This window comes from Diabrotica undecimpunctata, chromosome 2, assembly GCF_040954645.1.
Source record: "Diabrotica undecimpunctata isolate CICGRU chromosome 2, icDiaUnde3, whole genome shotgun sequence".
Lineage (NCBI taxonomy): Eukaryota > Metazoa > Arthropoda > Insecta > Coleoptera > Chrysomelidae > Diabrotica > Diabrotica undecimpunctata.
The window spans coordinates 49,007,754-49,023,938 of record NC_092804.1 but is presented as its reverse complement, the minus strand read 5'-3'; the positions used below and the strand labels follow the sequence as shown (position 1 = coordinate 49,023,938).

General features: G+C 33.2%; 1 protein-coding gene and 1 non-coding gene across 2 annotated transcripts in view; both read right to left on the bottom strand.

Moving 5' to 3' along the window:
• Positions 1-4,127, bottom strand: part of LOC140434511 (peroxisomal acyl-coenzyme A oxidase 3-like) — a 129,498-nt gene extending 125,371 nt beyond the window's left edge. Inside the window, exon 1 of the mRNA XM_072522837.1 lies at positions 4,103-4,127. The gene's annotated coding sequence lies outside the window, so the exon portion shown is untranslated. The remainder of the gene's footprint in view (positions 1-4,102) is intronic.
• Positions 4,128-4,624: 497 nt separating this feature from the next.
• Positions 4,625-4,697, bottom strand: TRNAF-GAA (transfer RNA phenylalanine (anticodon GAA)). The gene has a single exon. It is a non-coding gene; the product is annotated as a tRNA-Phe (tRNA).
• Between the last annotated feature and the right edge of the window lie 11,488 nt (positions 4,698-16,185).

Below are 16,185 nucleotides of genomic sequence, written 5' to 3'. Positions count from 1 at the left end.
ATGAAAACAACGAAAAAGAAATGGATGACAATGACAGACCAATTATTGACTCTAATAAATAAAGAAATAAAAAACAAAATAAGAGAAGCAAAAAAGCCAAGGTAAAAGAACAATGTGAGGAAAAATGAAAATATATGAGAGGAAATACGATAGCCTTAACGTACAAAGAAAAGTTAAAGAAATAACTGAAATAAGGAAAAACCAACAGATCAGTACCATACATGATGCAGATGCAAATATTCTTACAAATGCCAGAAAATTATACAAAACCTGATATGTAAAAAATTAGATATAGAAATAAGCGAGACTCAACTGAGATTCAGAAATCGAACGAACACAAGAGAGGCGTTGTATGTTATAAATGTGCTAATGCAGAGATGTATGGATGTGCATCAAGATATATATACATGCTTTATTGTTTTTGAGAAAGCACTTGATAAGGTTAAACATGACAAATTTATTGGCTTTAAGACGGAAAGATATTGATAAACAGGATATCAGAATAATTACGCATTTATACTGGAACCAAAAAGCCAAAATAAAAATGGATAATAAACTATCAGAAGAAGTAAAAATGTTAAAAGGAGTTAGACAGGGCTGGATATTGTCTCCCATATTGTTTAATATATATAGTAGTACGTATACGAAACACGCAGAACAAGCAAAAGAGATAAGATGCTGTATACAAATAGCAAGAACCACCTTCTTGAAAATGAAAAAGCTGCTAAACAATAGAGACACAGCATTAGAATTAAGAACGAGGACATAACAAGGCCATGCATTCTCCATATCCATATATGTATATCCAACAGCATGGCTGTTGGAAAAGCGAACCTATATAAATTAGATGTATTCGAAAAATAGTACTACAGTAGAATGCTACATATACTGTGAATAGACTATATTTAATGAAAAAGTGTTGCGAAGAATGAAAAAAGAACAGGGAATAAATAATACGAAGAGTGAAAAAGAGAAAACAGGAGTATTAGTCACATAATTGGGAAACCAGGGAAACCATGGGGAAATAATATAATTAAGAGAAACAGCAAAACTATAATTTAACATAATTAAGAAGCAAAAAATTGATACTATGTAACTAAGTATTTATAATCAAAACATAATAAGCTATAATTCAAAATAGTAGATACACACAACCAAACTTATATGGAATCGCCATGTATTTCAGACCAATATTATTTATTTCTTTTGAAAAAACTTGTTATTGTTGCAAAGAATAAAAGTTTTTGTTGAAAATAAATAAACATATAAAACAATCAGATAAGACATCACCGTGTAAACAGTTACAAGTTCCCGAGTTATCCAGGCAGCACAAGATTGATTGCATAAATTTACTGCAGATTAGTCCAGTCGTCAGAGTGTTGACCCCTAAAAATCATACGAACAAGCTGAATTTTGCAGATGATATTAATTTTGGGACCCCAAAAAGGATAAAAAAAAGTTTACCTCTTTTACCACCGGGCTTTCCTCTAAAACCCTTCTCACAGGGGGGTGAAAACGTGAAAAAATCGATTTACCAAGAATCTGTAGATCGTAGAAAAAAATGTTTCAAATAAAAAATGTAGCTAAGATCATGTTAAATAAAAATGGTTATAAGCTTTTTTTGTGTAGAATGAACCGACCGTCGATTTTACATGTTAGTTACGCGCGCGTGAAATCAATATTCAATAAAATTTGTATCGGCTGGATGGTAAAAATTCGATATCTTTTGATCCAAACGTCCTATTGACAAAAATCAAGATGCGTTGTAAAGGCAAAGAGTGCAGCTTTCCTATGCTGTTTTTGTATTTTGCCAATTCCAAAGTTTTTTAAACATACTTTAAATGCCTCATATTTTTTGTTAAAACGTAAAACTAAAATTTCATGCTATAGCTTTTAAAGGATAGCCTCTAGTAATCAAAACTTCATGGTAGCCAGTCAATGAAAGGGATATATTGTATTGATCTCGTGAGAATCATAAAAAATGGCAAAAATCGCGCCACGTTTATTTATTTAACACCTGTATAAAATCTGAGTTTATTTTCGGCAAAATACAAAAACTGCATACAACAGCTAAACTCTCACCTTTAAAAAGCATCTTGATTTTTGTCGATAGGTCACTTGAATCAAAAGATATCGAATTTTTACCGTCGAGCTGATACAAATTTTATATTGATTTCGCGCGCGTAACTGACATGCAAAATCAACGGTCGCTTCAAGCGTTGTTTCTAAGAGAACGGTTCATCCTACAAAAAAAAATGGTTATAAATATTTTATTTAAAATTCTCTCAGCTACATTTTTTATTTGAAACATTCTTTTCTACCGTGTACACATTCTGTATAAATCGATTTTTTTGCGTTTTTACCCCCCTATGAGGGGGGTTTTATGGAGAAGCCCGGGGGTAAAAGTGCTAAACTTTTTTGCATATTTTTTGGGGTACCAAAATTAATATTCTCGGCCAAATTCAGCTTGTTCGTATGATTTGGAGAGGTTCAGTGGCATTTTCGTCTCTGACGACTGGAGTAGATCTGTTCAGATATAAAGGAGCAAGTGTCATGTTCTGGTGAGGCATTATGATCGGTCAAAAAAACTCTGGAGAGGTGCACTGAAAAAAAAATTATTTTCATGCATGATAATGCACCTCAACATAACAGTAGAGTGACTACGAACTTCCTTGAAGCAGAAGATATCAATGTTCTGGAGTCTCCTGCTTGCTCATCCTACCTTAACCGTATACAGTATACTTGTGAGATATGCTTAAAAGAAGAATTAGAGCTCGCCGGGATAATCCACAAAACTCCGCACACCTAGTACAAGTTGTTCTTGAAGAATGGTACAATCTACCACAACAAAATTTTGACAATTTAATTAGGAGCATGCCCACGGAAATTGAAGCTTGCTTAAGGGCTAGGGGTGGTAACACTGACTACTAAAGAAAATCATCAAACAAATAATAATAAAATTGAATTTTTTTATGCTATTGACTTTGAAACAAATAGTTTCAATTTGTTATTTCAAGAATTTAATTTTTTCTTTAATCTTTATGTATTGGTGATTAAATTTCTTTAAAATTAATATTGCTTGACCTCGTATGTTGTGTTTTTTAAATTTGCTGGAAATAATAAGAAATATGAGCTGATTCCTTGTAAGTTTTGTTGTGTATATATCGATTTCAATATCTATAATATGTACATGATTTTAACGCTAAGCATAAGCGTAGCACATAGAGGTGCGTGCTGTTACGATAAGTAGATACATAGGAATAATTATTGAACGATTAATTGAAATTAAAAGAAGCGCATTTTTCAAACTTAATTTCCAGCCTTCTAGCATAGATCTTGAACTAAGAACACGGTAGCAAGCTTGTTCTTGTTATGTTCTTCCAGACTTCTAGATAGCATCGAATAGGGATCTTTAATAATGCAAAAGAAATGGAGACGATTTTCAAATAAATATATTCTAAATATTGAACATTCAGTGGTCTATATTATATTTAGGAGTGAAACATATTCGTTATCATGGACGGCAAGAAGAAAAGACAAGAAATCGTTAGAAAAATGTTTGGTAAAGGTGCGAAAATTAAACCCATGGTTTGTGAATATTGAAAACTTCCAGATAATGTTTTAGGAGTTAAGTACAAAAATTTAATAATTGGACATTGTTCATTACGTTTAGCTTTCTGGATAGGAAATCGTATTTTTTTACACCTGGAAATCTAAACAGCATATAAACTATTTCCAATTACATTTCCGGATAATTCTTAAAATATCAAATCATTTAAAAAGCAAAATAAAACAGGAAAATATGTTCAGAATCATTTTTCAGATAAAGGATTCGAATTTTCATTGATAAGAATGTGCACGGCGGAAGTTGTTTACTATATAGTGCAATAGAATACAGTTAGATAGAATATTTATTAAATATTTTGTTAGAAATAGGTCTAATTCTAGGTCAATTTTTATTTAGATTCAGCTGGCAACACCACATGCCTCCACTTCTCCTTTTGGAATGGCCCATATTAAGGTTATGGTGCGGTATTTAAAATTCTATCTTGGAATTTATATATATGGTCTTAAATTACAAGACTGGATTGTTGATACTTACTGTAATTAAATACCATCATCAACGTAATTCTCTTGCAAATGTTTTTACACTCCACCGTGTGACACAATTTAATCAACTTTGTATCTAGTTTAAGTCTCACATAATACCAACTACCAAAATAATTGGTTGCTAACGTAAAAATAACATTTTTAACGCGTTTCCAATGATTTAGATATACTTAAATAAAATGGATTCACTGACAGTTTACGCCCATAAGAATATTTTCCAACTGAACTTAATATTAACCCCAATGTCCAAAATTAGGTCAATTTTCACCCCCTATTGTATGGGTGTGGTGCGGAGCCGTGTCGGTGGCGACTTTTTAAGGGTTAGGTCAGGTTGTTTTTGTGCAGAGACGTATTGGGACATCTCTATACCTATTTGTTACATCTAATATTTTCCTAAATGAATTAAATGAGTATGTAAGAGAACAAGAGAAGTAAAAAATAAAATTAAAATATAAATTTAACGTACGTAATTGATTACAAATTTGATTAAAGAAAATAAAAAATTTAAAAAGATTGCCGAAACCCGGGATCGAACCAGGGACCTTTAGATCTTCAGTCTAACGCTCTCCCAACTGAGCTATTTCGGCTGATAATGAGTTTAAGTTACCATAATAAAAATCGTAAGTATTGGTTTTTATTTTAATATATTTTTAAATATATCTCATTAAATTTTGATGTAAAAGTTAACCAGTACGTTAAAATATTAAATTATATGCTTCATTTCAGTGTAATTTTTATTAAAATAAACCCTCTACCTACAAAATTGTTTAATATTTTGCACCGTAGATTAGGCAATCATTATTACACTAACAAATCTAAAGACATCATCAAACATTAATTTTATTTGGCACTAAGATTCGGAATGGGTCATAAAGTACATACACAACTACAATGGTAAATTTTTCTCTTTTTGAGATCAAAAAATGTTTCATCTTAAATCGGCACTTCTTCCCATACCGTTTTTGTTGCTTCATGAACTTTTAAGTTTGAAATAAATAGGAAGTAATCCACATTATTAGTAGGTACAAGACCTGCCAGACCTGAATCCTCTTTGTTCTTTATCCTGGTAACTTCAGTATTCTCTTTCCATATAAACGACTAAATGTACTAGTTTCTGAGATGCCACGATAATTATTAGGGTCTTTTTTAGAACCTTTTGTGCATTGAGGAGTTGTATGTCTCTTTCCATTGCTTGGGAAGGGATATCCATTTATAGGTACACATATAAATTTTTGTGTTATTATACACATATTATAACTTAAACCACATTTGAGGAGTTCGGCATTTATCGCTTCAGGACCATTTGCTCTGTTATTTTTATAACATTGCGCTTTTCTTAGTATGTTTTTGGTCATGCCTGCTTCTTCCTCTTGTATGTAGATGTATTCTTCGGTTGCCATCTTATATTCTCTTTTCTTTCTGTTGTTTTTGACTCAAAACATTTCCCCACTTCTGTGTCTCTTCGACGCCCTATTTAGATATTGATTTACAGACATTTTCTATCCCACAATTTATTTTTCTACCCTCTAACTGTTCTTCTGACATCATTTTCTTTTCGATATATCTCCTTCTGTCTCCTTCTGATTTTCTGAGCCTCAAGTAGATACAATGTATTTTTTTGAATAGCTGTTCTCTATTGCCTGTCCACAATTCATTCTTGCTTTTTTGTTTATATTTTTTACCCAGTGCTTCTTCCGTTTCTTCATTAATACTCTTCATTATATTAATATATCTACCTGAAAAAATTTATTTGGATCCTCTATACGCTTTTCATCTAGTTTTTTTATGGTAAAGTAGACATATTTATGTAATGGCGAAAAACTTTCTCTTTGAAAAATCAAAGATCCCTCATTGATTTTTCCCTCATAAAATTTTCTTTTAATTAATTCTTTAATCGTCGAGTTTATGTCATTATTTTTTAATTAATTAATTAAGACTTAATATGTAAATTAAAGGTTTTTAACCTCTTTATTATATGGCTGCACGCATGACATATTCAAAACTGACAGTCGATTGTCCGATAGAATTATTCATGACTTCATCGTTCATCTGATCGTTCATCAACGTTGTGAACTTTCTGGATTTTTTTTTATATTTAAACATACAGCCATTAAAAAAAGGAAGCTTTTATATTTTTTAGTTGTTTATCATCGAGTTACTTGTTTATATATTATGGTTATACAGCAATCCTCTGAAAATTTTCCCATATAGGTGAGGCAATGAAGCAGTAAAAAGACTAAAACCTAGCAAATTTTTGCTATTGAATGGATCTCAATGAAACTTTTTGCATCCGATTCGGAAAATTTTCAGTAAATTTATTGAATAAAAATAATGGTGTAGAAATGAAAATTGCATTATTGAACAAGGAAAATGCATTTTCCAAAGTACATTTCAAAGTGTAGAAAAATGAAGTTTGTAATTCCGAAAGAATTAACGGAAATGAGTTCAATATTACTACTCGGTGGTTTTTTGGAGTCACTGAATACGAATATAATGACGGCGATGGTACCTGAGGCACTTGGTGCACCTGGGCCTCGTCTCCTGAAGTTTTGTAAAAATTAGGTACAAAATCAGTGCAAACTTTTTACTAAGGGCGTTGTGGGGTCGTTGAACATTAATGTTATGTCAGCGATGATGTGCGAAGAACTTGGTGCCCAGGACGAGCCTTGTGAGCTGGAGTTTTGTGAAAATTAGACACACTATCAATCTCCAATACAGCCCGATGCACAACATCCAGGAGACGAGGCCTATCCTGGGCACCAAGTGCCTCGGAGACCATCTCTGACATATTTCTGTTTAGCGGCCTCAAAAAACCCTGAGTAACGAATTTGCACTGATTTTGTATCGAATTTCCACAAAACTCTGGGAGAGAGGACCGTCCTGGGTACCAGGAGACGAAACCCATCTGCACCAGGTGTCTCGGAGAACATCAAATCACATAGAAACAAAAAAAAAACGTAAAGATACCGACTTGATAAGTCGAAAAGTCTATACCATGTAAGAAGAGCAACGCATACCTACATTAAGAGCTCTGAAGCAACGGCATAATGTTGACGAAACCCAAATAAGCTGTAGCCTCACCAGCATATGGAAAATTTTGAAAAGTATGGGCTTTTGATATCGTATAATTGACAAAAGACAAGTAATAATGGAATCTCATAGATTACAAAAATGGCGCTATGAGTATATATCTTTGATAAGAAAATTCAGTTCTAAAAATCGTCCGATAATTTACCTCGACGGGACATGGTTTGAGACACATTCAACGCGACCTAAAGAATTTCCCGACTGCTCCGGTAAATGTAAGACAAAAGCTCCGTCAAATAAAGGAAAAAGAATAACGATATTACATGCTGGATCAGAAAATGGTTGGGTTCCAAATGCCCTGTGGCTTTCTGCAAAGAATATTAAAGACTCCTGCGTCTACTACCATAAAGATATAACGGCAGAACTTTTTGTAGAACGGTTCAAAAATAATCTTATGCCAAACATTCCTCAGAATAGAGTGATAGTAATGGACAATGCAAGCTATCACAGTCGCCAACTAAGTAAGGCTCCAAACTCGAATAATACTAAATTGGAAATTCAAAATTACATGGAGACGGATGCTATGTATTTTGAAGAATGTTACACCAAATAAGAGCTTTTAGAAGTTTTAAAGGCATTTTCTATAAAAAAAGTATATGTTTGTAATACATTGGCAGAGGAAATGGGACATACAGTGCTGCGGCTTCCATCATAATATTGTATGTTTAATCTCAGTGACACATATGGCACGAATTAAAGTCTAACGTGAGGTCACAAAATATTTCTCCAACGTTAAATAGTACTGTTGTAGAGTTAATAAAAAAATATGTCAATGATATTCTTCCAAGTAGTTGGAGAAATCCAGTCCGACACGTAATAAGTAAAGAAAATTCATATGTTCATGTAGATCATAATATAATTGAATCGATCATAATTAATTTAGATGAGGATAGCGAAAGCGAAACAGAACTATGTGTGGAGTGATACTGTCGTCAAATCTACAAATGTTACGATTAAAAAACGGTTCTTTTCAGAACCACAAATTATTATTAATGTATGTTTTTCTATAATCTTAGCAATTAAAATATATTTAACTTATTTTAAAACTCATTTGAAAACATTAATTTCAGGTATATATTAAGGCAAAGCAATATATTTTACATCCGTTTTTTTTTTTGTTTTTGTCGTCGTAATTATTGTAAATTTTGTGGATCCTTTGCTTTATTATAGGAGTACCATCTAGTCAGTGTTAGTTATTGTCAAAAGACCAACTCTGTCTACCTCGTTTGCTTATCGCTCCGGACCGGTCTTAACAATGGGCCTATTTAATATATAATAATATTTACGATCCCACTAAGTGAAGTCAACATTTTTTGCTAAACAAACTTTACCTAATAAATATAAATCTTTTAATCTTATAACACTAGGTGCGCAAGGTGTCTCGACCCTCCTTTACAATTAGGTAATTAATGTAATAGACATAATAAAATTATTTCAATTTAAATATTGCTTACCTGGTAATTATTCTGTGAAATATAGTAATTTCATTCTATTTACTAAAACTCAACTTGATTTCAGTTATTTAATATAAAATATATAAATATTAGTTAGCAAAGAGTAACATTTCAGAATGTACCCGAGTAAAGGTCCCGTCATTTCGGAAGGCATCTAATTTGAATATTATCGCACTCGGCAGAGGTCAAAATTTGAAATTTCTACCTAAGCCACGCCTTAGCAGTAAATCATTTCAATACTCAGTAGCGCAGCAGTGCAGTTGAGAACAAGTTGTGTGTGTTAAATATTAGATAATTTTCTTTTCAAACACTTTTTACTTTTAATTCTCAATGTTACTTATTTGTCAATCTTTTATACTCTGCTCTTGTACCCCATTTTGCCTACCTTCGCTTCTCTTTTGTATTAGGTGTGTCGAGAATACCATTTTCGACATATTTCTTTTTTCATTTCTTCGATGTGTCCTAAATATCGTATTCTCTGCACTTTCGTTACAGTCGTTATTTTTAGCTATTATTACGTTTACTTCGTTATTTTGTTTACTACTTCTTGGTCTGTAGATAGTTCTATTACTATGTGATCATCTACAATTCCATGATGTGTTTCCATTACTACTTCATTTTTATTTATTATAATTTTTTGTAAAATAATAACCACATTTACTGTAAAATAATTTTATCAAATTATCATTATTCCCCTAGCTAGTTCATTTAGTAATAGATCGTCATCATTTTTCATATGTGAAGAAAGAGTTCATAGGCTCTTGTTTTCGTAGAAAGCTATTATTTATTTATTTTTTAATTTTCTACTATCACTTTGAGTTACTTCTCAATTTACTTTTTTGTTTCTTTATGTGGTATGTTTAAAATTTGAAGAATTATTCCTGCAACATACCAATCATTTTGAATTATTATTTACTTCATCATCATCATTATCAATGGCGTTACAACTCTTCGTGAGTATTTGCCGCGTTTACTGCCTTCCATGTTTGTCGGTCCTGTGCCCCTATTTTGTTGTTCTTCTTTGAAACATTCACATTAGTTATATGAATTTTTAAATAGTATGTATATGGAGTTAATTTTATATCTTTAAAGTTTTCATTTACAATTTTAATGTGCATATATTTTAGAAGGACAGCAATATTGACGGTAGTCTTTATTATATCGTTAATATATATATAAAGATCGTCTTTGGAGCTGGACCTACCCAGTCTTAAATCGGGTAGGTTCATGAAATTAGGCCTTTCCCAAAGACAGGAATATTTATGTTTACATGACTTTATTATATCACTAAAAGGCTTCCAGGAAAATAATTAAATCAGGTAGAAGTTCTAGGTACATGTAATTGGGACCATGCATTAGCATATAATTATCCTCACTCTTTAATATTTTGGTATTGTATTGGTATTTGATATTTTGGAAAGTACGCTTGACAATTAATTGCTATTTTAAAAATCCATTTTGTTAAACTCATCAATATTCAGAATTTAATAATTCTTTTGTACAATAAAAATAGTTTGTTTGTTCAGGTAAAACGTATTTCGAAGGTATTATTGTTTTTGTCCCATCACACTGATAATTTTTCAAATGTTGGCTATATGTTCAAAATTATTGAAAACTAAAAAAATCGCCTTTATTCAGTATAACATGTTTTAGCTGTATCTACTAAATAGTGTGCGCCACTGTAGTTTAGTTAAAATTTCAATAACCAATCACCAACTTCAAAGGCGGTTCTTATACAATTTCGACATGCCTCATAATATGCAAATTAGATGTCTTCCGAAATGACGGGACCTCTACTTATATTGAACTCATTTCTGTCAATTATTTCCGAATTACAAATTTATTATTTTTCATCACATCGAAATACACTTTGGAAAATTTGCATTTTCCTTCTTCAATAATGCAATTTTTTACTTTCACATCATCATTTTTGTTGACAAAATTTCCCGATACTCTTACGACTCAAATGCAATGAGTTTCATTAATCAAGACCCGTCCAAATGAAAAATTTGGTTGTTTTATTGCTTCAGTGCCTCGTATAATAGTGATATTATGAACTTTTTAAGTGTTTTTGGTAGAATCCTTAAGTATGATTCAGAGTAGATATAATTAACATCAACTATTTTGAAAAATTTAAAAACAATAGGTGCCGATAATTTATTACTCTACATGTTTTTCGCAAAATCATGCTGTGGTATTTCGAAATTTGCAGATATAAATACTCATAACTATTAACGATTACTACAGATAATATAATTCGATATTTAAAATGTTTGATGATTAACTAACCGAAATTTTGAATTGATAAAAGCTTCACTTGGTAACTAATGTCTGGATATAATACCAGGAACCCAGTGGCGCACCGAGGGGGGGTTTGGGGGCTAAAACCCCCCTCATGACCCTATTCCGACACTGTTACTTACACATAATATTCCGACACTGTTACTTACACATTTTAAGGACTCAAAATGGAGGTAACATCATAAAAAAAAATTTGGTGACCAACCAAAACCCCCCCCCCCCAGAGGCAAATTCTAGGTGCGCTACTGCAGGAACCAACGCTTCCTTGGGAGAACAGTGAGACAACAGTATCTTTTTGATTTATTATTGTTCAAACTAATAGACAGTCTTCTTAAATCGAAAGTTTATTGCTGTTTTTTAAGACTTGTTACAAAAAGAGAAGAAACACATTTTGGATCACTTATACATACTTTAAGAAATAGTATCAGTTACTAAATTAACAAAAAAATGACGCCCTCTGGTAAAATGCGGTTCTTTTAATATTTTAACAATTTGACATGCAGAAATAGTACAAATGTCCGTGACATTAAGAAATACAAAAAATTTATTGTTTTTTGAATTTTTTCTCATAAAGTTAACTTCGACAGCCATAATATTGTGTTTTACAACTTGCCCCACAAAATACTTTTTCACTGTTTTATTTTTGGCATCATAATCAAGTCTAACCAATATGAAATCTTTGACTTGAATCCTTGAAACTATGACTGGGTCAACTGTTAAATTGGTAAAATCTTCTTCGTCATCATCTGAATTTTCAAGGCCCATTGAACTATCTGAATTATGAACTGAAAATTTTGAAGAAAAAGAGTCATCATTTTTTCCTCTTTGGAATCATTAACAGTTGACAATATATTTATCTTTTTCAATGGCCGTCTTCTTTATTCTAATTTTTTGTAGCTCGTCTTTCTCTGGTGTATCTGTAGCGATTATTGTCCTTCCCTTTTTTCTTGTTTTACGTATTGCTGGTACGTTGGCTTTCTTTGGATATCCTCGTATTTCCACAGGACTCACAAATTGTAGTTTCATATCTTTTTCTGGTACCTTTTTCCTTTGTTCGTCAAGTTGATGAAGCTGAAGTTCACTAGTAAAAGTAAAAGGTAATTCTTCCAACGATTCTGGGGGAGATGGTCTATCCGTCACATGACTCGCCAGAAAATCTCCTTTGTTAAAGACATGCCGATCAAATGGAAAAATAGCTGTCTTCTTGAAAGCTGCAGCTATGTTTACAGGGGTCATTGCTCGGGGATAGGCCACTCCTACAAATAATGCTACATTATATATAGTTGCTGGTGTTGCTAAATTAGCTTTATGCCACGAACGTAAGGCGTCATTGTAAAAGATATGAAAAGGTTTTAGAAGACCTACATCAAGCGGCTGTAATTTGTGTGTACAATGAGGAGGAACTGTCAGGATTGTAACACCATTCTCTTTGCACAAATTAACTCCTTCTATTGAGATGTGACTCTCATGATTGTCCATTATTAAGAGCGGGTTTTCTTTTGAACTTAAGGTGTGTTTGATAAAATTCTTCAATACTTCTATAAAGCACTGCGTGTTCATCCAGCCGGCTTTCGTAGTCAGTCCTAAGGTACCCGGAGGAGCTCCTACCAAACATATGACTTTAAAATGCACCCGTGGAAATACCGTCACAGGTGGCACTGCACTACCACAGGCGTTTACGATGCAGCACGTTGTAATTAATGTTCCTCGTTCGCCACTTTAAATTGTCGAAAATTGCTTGACGCCCTTTTGGGCTAGAACCTTAGTTGCCGTTTTCGAAATCCTTTGTAACAATCTATTGATGCTTGGCCTGACTGTTTCCAAATGTCCGGTGTCCATAATATTATTAGCTTTGGCCAAATCATAGGTTAATTTGCGACAGTCGGTTACAGTTAGCCCATAAAACATCTTTGAGGAAGTCACAATGTATTAAACAAGAACTTCTTCTTCTTTTACATATCTGCTTAAAGTTTGGAAGCTTAAGTTTGTTTCCCTGGCAGCACAGCGCATTTTTATACCATTTGTAACTAAAAGTACCGCCATTACTTTGACAATAACTGAACACCTGACATCGACTAAGAACAAAATGCTGCAAACTGTCACTGCTTCTAAAAGATCAATGTCGTAGTCATACCGCCAACTTAGTTTTTTTTTTAGTGGTGCCAACATTCGAAATCCATTTTACCTGTTCCCTCTGTCTCACTGCACCCTCTTTTCCCCTACATAAGATCGCTACTTGATTTTAAATACTAAAGGTGAAGACCGAAAGGAAACTTATATAAAAAAGTTACACAATTTTACTAAAAAAGTATAGAAAATCCTATAAAAGGAGGATTTGTGAAGTTATTTTTGTTAATTTGTTGTTTATTAATTGTAAAAGTAGCTTCAAAAGTAGCTTTTGAAGATTATTAATAACTTTACTAAAATACACAAAAAAACTTTTTCTTTTTGCATTTAAATATGTACGGACTTATTCACGTTATAACTCTTCTAAGTTGTTGTGCTAAATTCATGGCAACTAATATTTTGATTAATTTTAAATCGTTCTGTAGCTTTATTACATGATGAAAATTTACTATAAATAAATGTAGCTTCTATAAATCCAGGCTTAGTACTACCGTTCATGCCATAATATCTGCACGAAAAGCATAAAGCTGCATCTTTTGTTGGACTATATTCCAACCAGAAGTTTGAATACCAAGTGAGTAAAAATGACCGACTTCTCATGTTTTTCCCTTTGCCTGTTATTTTGGTTGGAAACTGTTCTAGTTTTGGTTGGTTAGGACCTCTTACTATTCTAGAAGATCTTTCTAATCTTTCTTTTGGCCATTCTAAGCAAGATTCATCGGGCACAGTATTATTGTTTCCTATCATGTTTGAAGGATATTTTCTATCCTTTCTTAACTTACGTACGCCTATCTAATAGAGATATCTGATTTTAAAATAGTAAATTATAAATAAATCCCCAATAAAAACATTTAAAATTATGAATGGAGGTCTCCTGCATTATGTATACAGCCGGAAAAATGAAAAATTACCCATGAAGGATCATATCAATCACTTATTTTGTATTTGCTGTCTTTTTCTCTAAATAACAAATGTTTGTTATAGAAAAAGACAGCAAATACAAAATAAGTGATTGATATGATCGTTTATGGGTAATCTTTCATTTTTCTGACTGTAATTAATTTCAGTAATAAGGGGATAAAATCTATTATAAAATTAATTATGAACAAAATGAAAACTGATTAAATAGCTGAAACAAAAACGAGTTGAACACTATAAATAATATAATTACTTTTGATTAGCTTCATTTTAATATAAATATTATTTACCTTCGAGGTGTAAAAAATTATTAAAAGGCCTCTGGTAAATTCATATGTATATTTTTTAATTGTTTCGCGTTTATGAAAATTTCTTAATCTATCGCTCTCAATATTTTCTTCGACCAAAATTTTGTATCCCCGCGTTTAATTTTAAAATACCAACGGTGGCCCGTATTAGATATATCTACCTTTCTAATTGGTTAGACGAATGGATCTAGTATCTGTATCTGTAGAGTAGGGAGGGCGAGTTAAGTTCCACTGCACTTAGACCATAATTGACCCATTGTGCAGCCTCCCAGGGAGGTGTCGTCCTTAACTCATTGTCCATCCTGCCATTTCTAGGAAGGTGGACAACTCACCAGGAGACATCTCCCTTATGTGGGCAGGTGTGGGCCAGGACTCGCCGAACACGTACTTTCGTATTAACGATAACTCCGGGCATTCACATAAGACATGCTCTACAGTTTCGTCTTCTCGCTCACACTTCCTACATAGAGTGTGTCTACTAGCCCCAGTGTGTGGAGGTGTTTGCTTAGTTGATAATGACCAGTTAAAAAACCAACTGTCAAGCGTAGTATTTTCCAGGTCATTCCCAAGTACTTCTTTGATGCTGACTTGTCAAGGTTACTTAGTGTTACCCTGGCAAGTCTACATCCTTGCCCTTCTTCCCATCTTTTTACGATTTGCGTATGGGAGTGACATTTGACGATTTCCGCGATTGTTGTAGTTGACCAACCAAAAAGATCCCCAGGTCCAAAGAGTCCTAGACCTGCCGCCTTCCTAGCCAATTGGTCATATTCCTATCGTGTCCTTTAACCCACCTCAGGATGATGGTATTACCATCCGAAGCTTGAGTTAGTGACTCGTGACACTCCATTACTAACCTTGATGTGACACGTGGTCTATTCAAAGTTAGTAGCACTTGTCTGCTATCTGTGCAGATTATTATAGTTTTCCCTGCTATACATTTTTGGGTTATCTCTTTTGTGTCTATAAAAATATCAGCCAGTTCTGTCTGAACTACGCTGGCATTTTTGTCCATACCCCACTTTATTCTTAGGTTCAGTGATCTGGAGTATATCCCACATCTTGAGCCTTCTTCCATTTTGGAGCCATCGGTGTATGTGCGATAGGTATTTGCCACGTCTTGTTCCCCTGTCTTGTTTCGATTTTGTAGGGTTTGTCAAAGACAAACTTTAGTTCAATTAAGTCGCAACCTGCCTGTAGTAGGGGTAGCGCATCCAGCTCTCCCCGCCAGAAACGAGTTCTTAATTGTCCCATTCCTACATCAAGCTTTGCACCAGCTGAGCGCAGTCGCATTGTCGTTGGTGTTGTTTTTATGGCACCTGTTATATTTATGGAAGCCATCCGTTGAATATGGTTTAGTTTGTTAATCGCTGTTGCCTGTAGCACTTTTGGTACCCAAGCAATAGCTCTGTAAGTTAGCATTAGCCTAATGACAGCAGTGTAGACCCAAATAGCTCTTTTAGCTCTACCATCGAAGTGTGAGTTCCATGTTAACTTCCTGTCAAAGGTAATACCAAGGTACTTCACCTCGTCAGAAAAATTTAGGCTGTAGTTTAGAATCCTTGGGGGTATTAAGCACGTGATTCTTCTTTTCCTGGTAAAAAGGACCATATCTGTCTTCATATAATTTATAGATAGTGAGTGTCCCTTGCACCATATGCGCAGTCATATTTCCAACCACACACACACATGTAACTTTATATAATTGTTAACTAATTCTTTACATAAGTTTTACTTTTTAGAACGATACCAACGTTTGCGCCCCTAGTGTATAGGCTAGTATATTATTGTAGCTGAATATTATCAAACTTGATACCTACTTAATACTTACAAATACCTTACGCAAAATTATAAAATTTAAACCAATATATTCAAAATAT